Source organism: Rhynchophorus ferrugineus, unplaced genomic scaffold (genome assembly GCF_030347505.1).
Source record: "Rhynchophorus ferrugineus isolate W39M unplaced genomic scaffold, kcgeb_rfMv2 rfM8, whole genome shotgun sequence".
NCBI lineage: Eukaryota > Metazoa > Arthropoda > Insecta > Coleoptera > Curculionidae > Rhynchophorus > Rhynchophorus ferrugineus.
In genome coordinates this window covers 21,102,445-21,114,739 of record NW_027472587.1, presented here as the reverse complement: position 1 = coordinate 21,114,739, position 12,295 = coordinate 21,102,445, and the positions used below count along the sequence as shown (strand labels likewise).

Below are 12,295 nucleotides of genomic sequence, written 5' to 3'. Positions count from 1 at the left end.
TCACCGTGGCGCTCGCGCAGCGTTCGTCCTGCTATTCCGATAGATCCGATTGTCATTTGTTCCGTTTTCACTTTTTATAGCAAACGACGTTATTTTTGATGATGTGTGGAGGGCAGAGCTGGACAAAATAGACTATATAAGTCTATCTAAAGTAGCAGTGAACTCCCGTCATCAAGATGTATAACGTATTGCCTATAGCAATTTGTAAATTCGTTTTAGAAACAGGCAATATTTTCCTTCTCATTTTATTCCAGTTAAAAGGAGATACAATTATATTCTATTAAAGGTTTTCTTGTACATAAGTCATCAAGATGTTTAATGTATTGCCTGTTCGTTTCAGAATCAGACAATATTTTCCTTCTCGTTTTATTCTAGTGAAAAAGAGACACAATGCTGTAAGATTAGTTCGAACAGGTAAACGAATGAGCCTGTCAAAGTCGTTCGGTTGTCAGAATGGTGATAATAGTTCATAATTCTAACCTATAAACTATTGTGGCTGAATAATTAACTGTTGTTTTCAGATGTACTATAATGTTAAAATAAATTATATCTGATTAACTTTGATGATTTATTTAGATTAGAATTTTGTCGTATTTCAAAGCCCAACTGAACTAACACTCAGAGTTCACTCTGAGAGCTTCGCACGGAGCTTTCTCATATCCAAATATTCGTGAATGATATGATGTACACGTTCAGTTGATATTTTTAGAGTGTGTGATATTTCATTCAAATTCTATTTACGCTCATTCAAAATAATTTTGTGGATTTTTTAAATGTTTTCGTCGGTAACAACCTCTTTTGGGCGTCCACTACGTCCAGCGCCTTCGGTGCTCATTTCACCACGTCTAAACTTAGCATACCAATCATTGATGGTTAATTTTCCTGGTGTCCGCAAACTCGGCATCAAGCCCAGTTTTTGCTTCAATTGTATTTTTTCCCTTCAAATGCAATATTTTAACAACACGCGGAATTCTTTTTATCCATTTTTTTCACAATAACAAAAGTTGCTTCACTCAAAATGCTATAATTCACAAACTAATGATCCGACAGCTGTCAAATTTATACACGCATCTTTTGAGGGTTAGGGCTAACTAAAAACATATGGATTTAATTCTAGTAGCGCCATCTATGTGCCAGGCCGTGGACTTTTCAATTGACCTGTTAGATACCATATCTTAGTCATTTTCCTTTAAATTCTCTCTTATAACACAGGAAAAAGTACTCAATATAGATAGATGGGGAGGTATATCATAAATACTAGATTTTTTAATATACTGTACATGAAAGAAAACGTACAATGTGTGCAAACGGGGGAATAGTGTGATCCGAAGAGCCTGTTGAAGATATAGGATGTTAATATTCCTACATATTGATTTAGAAGCATTTTCTCTATGTTAAACTTTGTTGAAAGCATGTGCCATATCCACAAAAGCTGCAGAACAATCTGCATTTCCTACAAAGTAAGGTTCAATGATGTGCTTACCAATTTCTTGTAGTTATCAATCGTTATACGTTGTTTTGTGAATCTAAACTTCCTAATTGTACTTGAAAAAGTATTCTATATAGATAGATGGGGAGGTATATCATAAATACTAGATTTTTTAATATACTATACACGAAAGAAAACGTACAAGAACACGAACACAAGTGTGCAAACGGGGCAATGGTGTGATCCGAAGAGCCTGTTGAAGATATAAGATATTAATATTCCTACATATTGATTTAGAAGCATTTTCTCTATGTTAAACTTTGTTGAAAGCATGTGCCATATCCACAAAAGCTGCAGAACAATCTGCATTTCCTACAAAGTAAGGTTCAATGATGTGCTTACCAATTTCTTGTAGTTATCAATCGTTATACGTTGTTTTGTGAATCTAAACTTCCTAATTGTACTTGAAAAAGTATTCTATATAGATAGATGGGGAGGTATATCATAAATACTAGATTTTTTAATATACTATACACGAAAGAAAACGTACAAGAACACGAACACAAGTGTGCAAACGGGGCAATGGTGTGATCCGAAGAGCCTGTTGAAGATATAGGATGTTAATATTCCTACATATTGATTTAGAAGCATTTTCTCTATGTTAAACTTTGTTGAAAGCATGTGCCATATCCACAAAAGCTGCAGAACAATCTGCAATTCCTACAAAGTAAGGTTCAATGATGTGCTTACCAATTTCTTGTAGTTATCAATCGTTATACGTTGTTTTGTGAATCTAAACTTCCTAATTGTACTTGAAAAAGTATTCTATATAGATAGATGGGGAGGTATATCATAAATACTAGATTTTTTAATATACTATACACAAAAGAAAACGTACAAGAACACGAACACAAGTGTGCAAACGGGGGAATAGTGTGATCCGAAGAGCCTGTTGAAGATACAGGATGTAAATATATCTACATATTGATTTAGAAGCATTTTCTCTATGTTAAACTGTGTTCAAAGCCTGTGCCACATCCAGAAAAGCTACAGAACAATCTGCATCTCCTACAAAGAAAGGTTCAATGATGTGTTTACCAATTTCTTGTAGTTATCAATCGGTATACGTTGTTTTGTGAATCTATTGCTAATTGGCCTGTTTTATGACCCAAATACCGACTCCCACAGTGTGCAAACGGGGGAATCGAACCACAAGAGACAGAGAGCGTGGTTCAGCGAAGTGTTACTGTTCCTCGTTGGACGCAAAGATCCGAAATGAATGAATATTCATCGTTACCGTTATGGAACGATATAAACGAAACATTAGATTGGAAATGCCTCACGCACTCCGATAGCTGATTTAATTAGCAAACAGTCGGATCGCTTATCTCGTCAGAACAATGCTGATATTTCACCGTCACTTAGCTATGGTAATAACTATTTGGTATTAGTATTTAGTACGGGGTTACGAAGGCAAACGGAGCGGTGAGATGAATGAATATCCCCGACTAGAGAACATCCGATTGATTTAAGGTGCTGTTCTAGTTTAGGAATCCGAAAAAAATTATTTCCTGCATATATTTTGTAAGTTTATGCGTTTAAGGCTGTATCCTCAAGAGTACTTTTCAAAATTCATCAGAAACTGAAACAATTAGGAAACGTAAACGGTCTAAAACACAATAATAAATTTGAAATAAACCCCAAATGTAATTTCTCAAAACAATTTGTTAAACTAATATTCTATATATACACAAATATTATAAAATATCTAAATATACTAAAATATAAATAGATAATGAATATATATAAAGTAACAGGTCAATTGAAGTCCCGGGCCTACCATAGTAAAACACATTTTTTTGACAAAATTAGTTTTTTTATTCAGCATAATTCCCTGCAAGGATGATACACTGATTATAGCGACCCTTCGACTTTTTCGATACCATTTTTGTAGTACGATTTGTCCTTTGCTTCAAAATAGGCCTCACTTTCGACCATCACATCTTCATTCGACGGAAATTTCTTCCCAGCGAGCGTCCGTTTGAGATCTGAGAACAGGAAATAGTCGCTGGTGGCCAGATCTGGAGAATACGGTGGATGGATGGATCTTTGCCATCGTTTTCACCAACTTGTAACACGGTGCATTGTCTTGGTGAAGCAGCGCTTTCTTTTTCTTCAAATGCGGCTGTTTATCGGCGATTTCGTCCTTCAAACGGTCCAATAATGCTATGTAATAGTCGCTGTTGATGATCCTTCCTTTTTCAAGGTAGTCAATGAAAATTATTCCATATATATCCCAAGATACAGCCGCTATAATCTTGCCAGCCAACTGTTGCGCTTTCCCACGCTTTGTTCAATCCACTCGAATGACTGTAGATTGGACTTCGGTGTGAAATGATAGAGCCATGTTTGATCCATTGTCACATATCGACACAGATGTTTGATCATCTTCAAGCACTGCCCCAAATCATCAACTCGTCATTGTTTTTGGTCAAAAGTGAGCTCGTGCGGCACCCTCTTTGCACAAAGCTTCTTATACCCATATATTCGTGAATCATATGATGTACCCGTTCGATTGATATCTTTAGAGTGTCTGCTATTTCATTCAATGTCAATTTACGGCCATTCGAAATCATTTTGTGGATTTTTTTAATGTTTCTATGGATTTAATTCTAGTAGCGCCATCTATGTATTAGACCGGGGACTTTTCAATTGAACTGTTGTATGTTAAATCATAAAATTGCATACTGAAGCATAGCGAGTTTCCGGTTCACGTGGTAAATGGTGGTAGGTGTTCGTATCGACGATAATACGAAGCTTTCGGACGGGAACCGACGCCATCGACGTCAGGACGTCGCGATCGAGCGACGCCCGACGCATTAAGTCACATCACGGAGCGCTCGAGCGCGAAGCACCTCTTAGAGAAGCATAAATTACGGCCGAACACGCCATTGTCTCGGGGCCACGTGGTGGATACACTTTTGTCAGTCAATTTCGACTCAGTTTAGCATTTAACTGAGGATCCGACCAGCATACCAAATGAGCGGCAGGTTCAAGAACACGTAGCGGGTCATTTTTGTCTTTGGAGAGTTCTCTCTCCGAAGCCGTTACTAGTTCGGGGTCTTCTTTTGTTGTTGTTGTCGTTGTTCGAACTAGAAAACCACAAATAAGTACCCGCACTAATACCCTATGAATATTTAAAGCGATTTCCGATAAAAGGAATCATATTTTCTGACGAGATTTATTTATATTAGTTCATCGATTCTTTGTTAAATACTAAAAGAATGGGCGTAAGAAATAAGTTAATTCGTACGTATTGTACACGAATCTATTCGTATAAGAAAAAAAACTATTGAAACTATTTCAGACCAAATCGCGGTTGTATAGACAGGATCTTTAGCCTCGATAAGTCTTACAAGTTATCGTCAATAGTTTAAATGGTTTGATTCATTTGGGTCTCCTGTTCGAGGGTTATCCAAGAATTATTTTACGTCGATATTGACATGAGAATAGAGTCTGTTCTCCTGTCTCCATCCAGTTCTCTTGATTTCCCGGGTGACAGTCAGTATCTGTAGGTCGCGGCGTAAATAAATAATCCTATATTATCTCGATGGACCTACAATACTTACCAGGACTTTGTTCTGGAATACTTGTATAGTAATAATTTATTATGTACTGATAATTGTGATTTTCTTCCAATTAACCTATACATTTTCCTATACTCCAATTCTATTTTAGATATTCCTTCCTATCGACGTTTTGCATCAAGATTCATTCCGAGATATTTAGCGTTGTTACTATATGGAATGATATTATTATTTATTGTTATTGGTGCTTCTGTGGTCCGATTTACTTTCGTTAATTTTTATTTTCCAAGTCTGGATCTAATTAGTTATATTATCAGTTGCCATTTTTCTGTGACTTCTTCACTATTGTCTTCAACCACAAGAATCGCAATCATAAACAATCACAAACATAAATCTACGACCATGCCCCAGCAGGATTCGAACCCGCGACTATCGCAACAATATGTGGACCGTCCTATCGCCCTTACCACTGCTCCAACCAAGCCGGCCCTACAAACTATTGTATAATTGACCGTATAATTAACTGTAATGTAATTCCTTCGATAATATATGAATTAAATGTACTATTGTATGCAGTTAGCCCCAAAAAAGCAGCCAAACTATCAACTTCTTGATTATCGTTAACTTGTACCTGTTCAACATTGGGGATAATATTTTGTGGGTATTTTATAGCCGGTAAGTTGTGAAATTCGACATGCCTCAAGTTCGCTTCATTGTAAATCAATGTTTTCGTGGTTGTTTATTACAGGCATCTAGCCTATTGCATATATATCCTGGGCGGTATGGCAAATACTAATCGATTTACTAAAGAACCCATTACGACAGGGCGAATATCGATGAGAAAACGGCGAGTACGGACCTGGAGCGCCAATCGTTGCGGGCAGGACATCTCGGCGGGGCCCCGAGGTAGCGCGCGACGTCCACATGCAAATCCGAAATCAAAGACGGCAGCCGCGGCCGCGACTTTGTTTATTTCCCTCGTTTGTTGCGCTGCCGCCGAGCAGTGGGCCTTTTTTGCTGGACGGCTCTCGGGGCCGGGAGGAATCGCGCTCCGGAACAGGGGCGCCCCAACAGAACGCCAAAAGCGACAGATCAGAACTACCCCGGAATACCGACCATTAAAATTAACGACCAATAGACGAACAGAAGGCCAAAATAATCATAAGCCAAAAATATCAATCAGAAGCGTTAGGAAACAATGACGTCACTCAACGTTTCATCGTTTTCATCATTATTGCGTCCAAATTATTTGGAGCACTTAATTTGGATGTATTTAAATTAATTATCTTAAATACTTTTGCACAGGTCTGCAACATAAATGTCATAACCGTCTTCATGTTTTCTGAACCCCAAATTTCATTCTTTCATAGGACGACAGGTTCCTTGACAATTTGGCTATGTTAACCGGATTGTTACGTTAAAATAAAAATATTAATTTATTTATAAACTATTAACGATGTTTTTTTTTTAATCTAATATAATTTTGAATTAAATCTAATTTTAATTTTGTTTTTTTAATCTAATATACGTTCACTAGCACACACTAAAACCCTTTCTTTTTCCGAGTCAAGCTTCCTTGATACATTTTCGCTTGTGGGGAGAAATGATCGATGTGTGAATAAAGATTACGTATTTTTAGACTCACAAGGCGACCTAAAGCTTGAAATGCTATTTTGGCTTTCTTATGAATGCTAAAAATGTGTCTATAACCTCTTTAAAAGTAACCTATTTTTCACCTTAAGTTCGGCGAACATACCTTCTTCCACCTTTTCTTCGTGGAAACTATGAATTTGAAGCAATTTCTATCTTTGGGAAGTGATTTTACAAATTGCTTCATCAATCCCAACTTGATATAGCGCGGTGGTAAAAGGTAAAAGTGGTAAACTTTAAACTACCTCCACAACCAACTATATTTAGTGATTGGAGACAGTGACACCAACCAACAAGTAAAGTGTAAACATTTGAGAGATGTTTTCGATTTTTTGACATTTTATAATATTTTCGAAATATAACGTAAATATAAATAAATCTAATATATGTCAAACGTTTATAAATCACCCTGAACATCAAAATAAATGAAAAAACATCAAGATATGTCCTCTAATTATTATCACTTATATTTTGAAGAATGTTGCAAACATTTGGCAACATGTTCTTGACGCAAATTGCTTTTGAACGGCGTCTATGACATACATTGTCTGTTTTATTAAATGGACTATACAGAAGGTTAATATATAATTTTTTAAAAAAATATCGCCGCTATTTGTGTTTATTTCAGATCTTCCTGACTGATGTACGGTAACTATAACTTAATTAATCGTTTTAAAAAGAATGATGGAACCCTTATAGGGATAATAGAAGGGAGTACCTCAGGCCCAGTAGGCAAGAGGACCGTGACAGTCAATGAAGTACAAAATACTCTCAGTTTATCACCTGGAAAGAAAAGTGATTAAGTAAGTTCATACCATCTAAAGAATATCCCATCTTATCACAATCGCCAGTTGGGAACTGTGTAAATAATATTTTCGAAACCAAGTTTTACATACCATCAAAATTGTATCGATGATAAACCTGATTTTATAACAAAAATATTAAAATACAAATAGGGTTACCAAAAGGTTAATTTGGTACATCCCTCAGAAACAAAATACTAAATTATATAAATTATATGATGGCTGTTATATATTCCTAAACTTTCAGAATATCTCTACAGAAAATAACAGTATGGCACCAAAATACTTTGTAATAATTGTGTAAATAATAAGCAAAATTTGTAATTTAGAGCGTCGCGCCATCTATTAGATAACCTAGATACTACAGTTGGAGAATCCTTTTTTCTTTTATTGATTAATTTCTCTTTAAATGTGATTATTTCTTGATTATCCATGCATAATGATTTGACAACAAGACAATTAGAATGAGTCAAACGCCTATTCTACATGAAAAGAAGCTAAAAAAGCTGTACCACGAGTAAGTACTCTACACATGTGATATACCACAAATCGAAAATATCCCGATGGCTATCTATATCTGCTGATGATGGTGCAATTCTTGCTGTCGGAGACACCAACGAAGAAGCCACAAGAAATTAACAACAGGCAGGTGGCAATATAAATAATTCGAACCAGACTTGGAAAATAAAAATTTGATTTAATAGAAAAACAGTAGTATTACCATAAAAACATTATTACACCAAAGTCTAAAAGACTACTAACTTAAAAACTTTTAAAAGCTCAACACATTACTAATAAATAAATATTGAGTATATGTCAGGTATTTATATCGTTTTGTCCATTTCCTGTATAGTAAATTAGAATTAACCTTTCATTAATTATTACTTAAGTGTAATTAAAGAAAATAATAGTATGATGTTGTATTAGTAACATCTTCTTCCAGAGACAACGCTTTTTAATATAAAAAATTTCATAAATATTTCATCTCTCTCAAACTCAAATTTACTTAAAAATATTAATTTTTTTATTATTTCTTGTATAATAACAGGTCAATTGAAAAGTCCCCGGCCTACCATAGTAAAACACATTTTTTGGTAAAATTAGTTTTTTTTGTTCTACATAATTCCCTTCAAGGGTAATACACTGATTATAGCGACCCTCCAACTTTTCGATACCCTATTTGTAGTACGATTTGTCCTTTGCTTCAAAATAGACCTCAGTTTCGGCGATCACCTCTTGATTCGACGAAAATTTCTTCCCAGCGAGCATTCTTTTGAGATCTGAGAACAGGAAATAGTCGCTGGGGGTCAGATCTGGAGAATACGGAGGATGAGGAAGCAATTCGAAGTCCAATTCATGGACTTTTGAGACGGTGTATTGTCTTGGTGAAGCAGCACTTTTTTTTCTTCAAATGCGGCCGTTTTTCGGCGGTTTCGTCCTTCAAACGGTCCAATAACATTATGTAATAGTCGCTGTTGATGGTCCTTCTTTTTTCAAAGTAGTCCATGATCCAAAATGCAGATGCCATAACCTGTCAGCCGACTGTTGCGTTTTCCCACGCTTTGGGGCGGGTTCATCGTGTGCAGCCCACTCGGATAACTGTAGATTGGACTTCTAAAATTTGGAAGTAAAATGATGGAGCCATGTTTCATCCATTGTCACATATCGATGCAAAAAATCGGCTTAATTACGCTTGATCTTCAAACACTGCTCCGAACCATCAACTCGTCGATGTTTTTGGTCTAAAGTGAGTTCGCTCGGCACCCACTTTGCGCAGAGCTTTCTCATACACAAATATTCGTGAACGAATGATGTACACGTTCAGTTGATATCTTTAAAGTGTCTGCTACTTCATTCACTTTCAAATTACGGTATTCAAAATCATTTTGTGGATTTTTTAATGTTTTCGTCGGTAACAACCTCTTTTGGGCGCCCACTGCGTTCGCCGTCTTCGGTGCTCATTTCACCACGTCTAAACTTAGCATACCCATCCTTGATGGTTGATTTTCCTGGGCCAGTGTCCGGAACCTCGGCATCAAACCGAGTTTTCGCTTCAACTGTATTTTTTCCCTTCAAAAAGCAATATTTTATCGCGAAATTCCTTTTTATCCATTTTTTTCACAATAACAACAGTTGCTTCACTCAAAATGATATAATTCACAAACGCATGCTCTGACAGCTGCCAAATTTATACATGCATATTTTGAGGGTTGGGGCTAACTAAAAAAAATATGGATTTAATTCTAGTAGCGCCATCTATGCGTCAGGCCGGGAACTTTTCAATTAAACTGTTACAATTATGTGCTCTTTTACACTGATTAAAGTGTATGGACGGACAACAATCAAGTGTAATTAAGATTATTTTTTGATAACTAATTATTAAACCATATCATAATAATATCTCGCCTGACTCGGTGCTGATGCAAAATCTGCTGGTAGGTCTTCGGCGTCCTGTCGTACCGCGGACCAGTTCCGCCTATGTGCCGGCTCTGCCAGTCGCTTACTGAATTATGGTACGCCGTTGATTTAGAGCAGCGTTGACCATGCCCTGTCACCACAACCTCTGGCTACTCCTTCGGCATCGTTTTTTGTCGTTCCTCTTCGTCGGCGGCTCTCTCTCCGCAGCCGTCCGGGTACCTGGACAGGGGGCTGATCCAGGCCCGCACTCCGCAGATTTCTCTGAGTGCATTCTTCCCGTTCGGTTCAACGTCTTTATCGGGTGTACCGGAAAGTCATTACCATTCTTTTATTGAAAAAAAAAAACGACTTAGTTTTCAAGAAAATGATACTCCTGAAGGAGATACAGAAATAACATCGAAAAATGTAACAAAAACTATACAAGAGCCCGCAGGGTACGCAACACATAATAGGGAGACATATCGAAAGTTTGATTATAATTGTATTTCATCCATAATTAAACAAAAAATTAGTGAAAAGAGAAAATTGCGAGAAAACTGGTAACAAATCAGAACAGAAGAAAACAAGAGAATATCCAACAAGGCCACAAAAGAGCTGAACGAGCTAATAAATGAGGAAGCAGAATCAAGGAATTCAAAACCATTTAGAAAACTTAACGCCAACTGATGCAACGAAATATTGTCTCTGGAGATTAACAAAAGATAAAGCCGAAGTTTTCTCTAAACACTTAAATATCCGCGCCTGAAATATCCGCAATAGAAGAAAATAATGTAGTTGACTTTCTTAACACTCCATTTCAAATGGATCTGTCACATGAGAAATTTACTGTTAAGGAAGTAAAAGAAACAATACTGTCTCCTGGTTTTCACCTACTTACTAGAAGAATCTTGAAAGAGCTCTCGTGAAAGTGAATCAAATTAATTAACAATTTAACATTCATACTTAATGCTATGCTAAGACTAAAATTATTTTCCTAGCACTTGGAAAGTGGATCAAATCATTATGATTCTTAAATGTGGGAAAAAATCAGAAGACGTCTCCTCTTATTGTCCTATAAGCCTGTTTCCTGTGATATTCAAACTATTCGAAAAGCTATACATAAAGAGATTCAAAATAATCGCAAAAGAGAGAAATATTATTCCAGACCATCAACTTGGATTTATTACGCTTGATCATCTTCAAACACTGCTCCGAATTATCAACTCCTAGTTGTTTTTGGTCAAAAGTGAGCTCGCGCGGCACCCACTTTGCACAAAGCTTTCTCATAACCAAATATTCGTGAATGATATGATGTACACGTTCAGTTAATATATTTAGAATGTCTGCTATTTCATTCAATTTCAATTTACGGTGATTCAAAATCATTTTGTGGATATTTTTAATGTTTTCGTCGGTAACAACCCCTTTTGAGCGTCCACTGCGTTCACCGTCTTCGGTACTCATTTCACCATATCTAAACTTAGCATACCAATCCTTGATGGTTGATTTTCCTGGTGTAATGTCCGGAAACTCGGCATCAAGCCAAGTTTTTGCTTCAACTGTATCTTTTTCCTTCAAGAGGCAATATTTTATCAACACGCGAAATTCCTTTTTATCAATTTTTTTCACAATAACAAAAGTTGCTTCACTCAAAATGCTATAATTCGCAAAGTAATGATCCGCCAGCTGTTAAATTTATACACGCATCTTTTGAGGGTTAGAGCTGACTAAAAAAAAAACATATGGATTTAATTCTAGTAGCGCCATCTATGTGTCAGGCCGGGAACCATTCAATTTACTTATTATGTCTAGGAAAGCAGTCGAACGAAGCATATTTATCTTGTTTCATGCTTAACATATTGCGAAACCCAAACTAATGTTCTGGAATAATATTTCTTTTTTCTATTATATAGTTTAGCTTTTTTATGTATGGTTTCTCAAAAAAATTCAAGATTATCGGTAATAAACGCATAGGCCGGTAGCCTGTTAGGCAAATTAGTCGGTAACAACCACTAACAAGTGCATTGGCTGTTTTATTTGACGAACAACGGCAACCCTCGTATGGGCGAATAGATTTTCCCCTGGGTTTAACCAAGGGAAACCAACGCGGGAGAGGACCTCGTGCCTGGGGGACCACACAGAAACCGAACGCGACAATTAAAATAAAGAAAGCCCGTGTCAGTTAGTGCGTGTCGTCTGGCGATAGTCGACGCATTTCAAACGGCACCACTATCGGAACCACGCGAGTCGGTCCCGTTTGGTGCCCTTTGACGCCGCCACCGCTTCCTCCCATGAAAGAGAGCGTCGCGGCCCGTGGGGCCCCCTTGTGCGGTCCCACCTGGGGCCTGCCGACCGTTTTCGGTCGGAATAGACAATCGAACGGGGCAGAAGTGAACCACCGATTAACACGGACCGTTCGCAGATGAGAC

General features: G+C 37.0%; 1 long non-coding RNA gene across 1 annotated transcript in view; it reads left to right on the top strand.

Moving 5' to 3' along the window:
• Positions 1–7,466, top strand: part of LOC143201771 (uncharacterized) — a 185,281-nt gene extending 177,815 nt beyond the window's left edge. The window contains exons 3-4 of the long non-coding RNA XR_013006993.1: positions 7,295–7,309; positions 7,366–7,466. This is a non-coding gene — a long non-coding RNA (uncharacterized LOC143201771). The remainder of the gene's footprint in view (positions 1–7,294; positions 7,310–7,365) is intronic.
• The last annotated feature ends 4,829 nt before the right edge of the window (positions 7,467–12,295 follow it).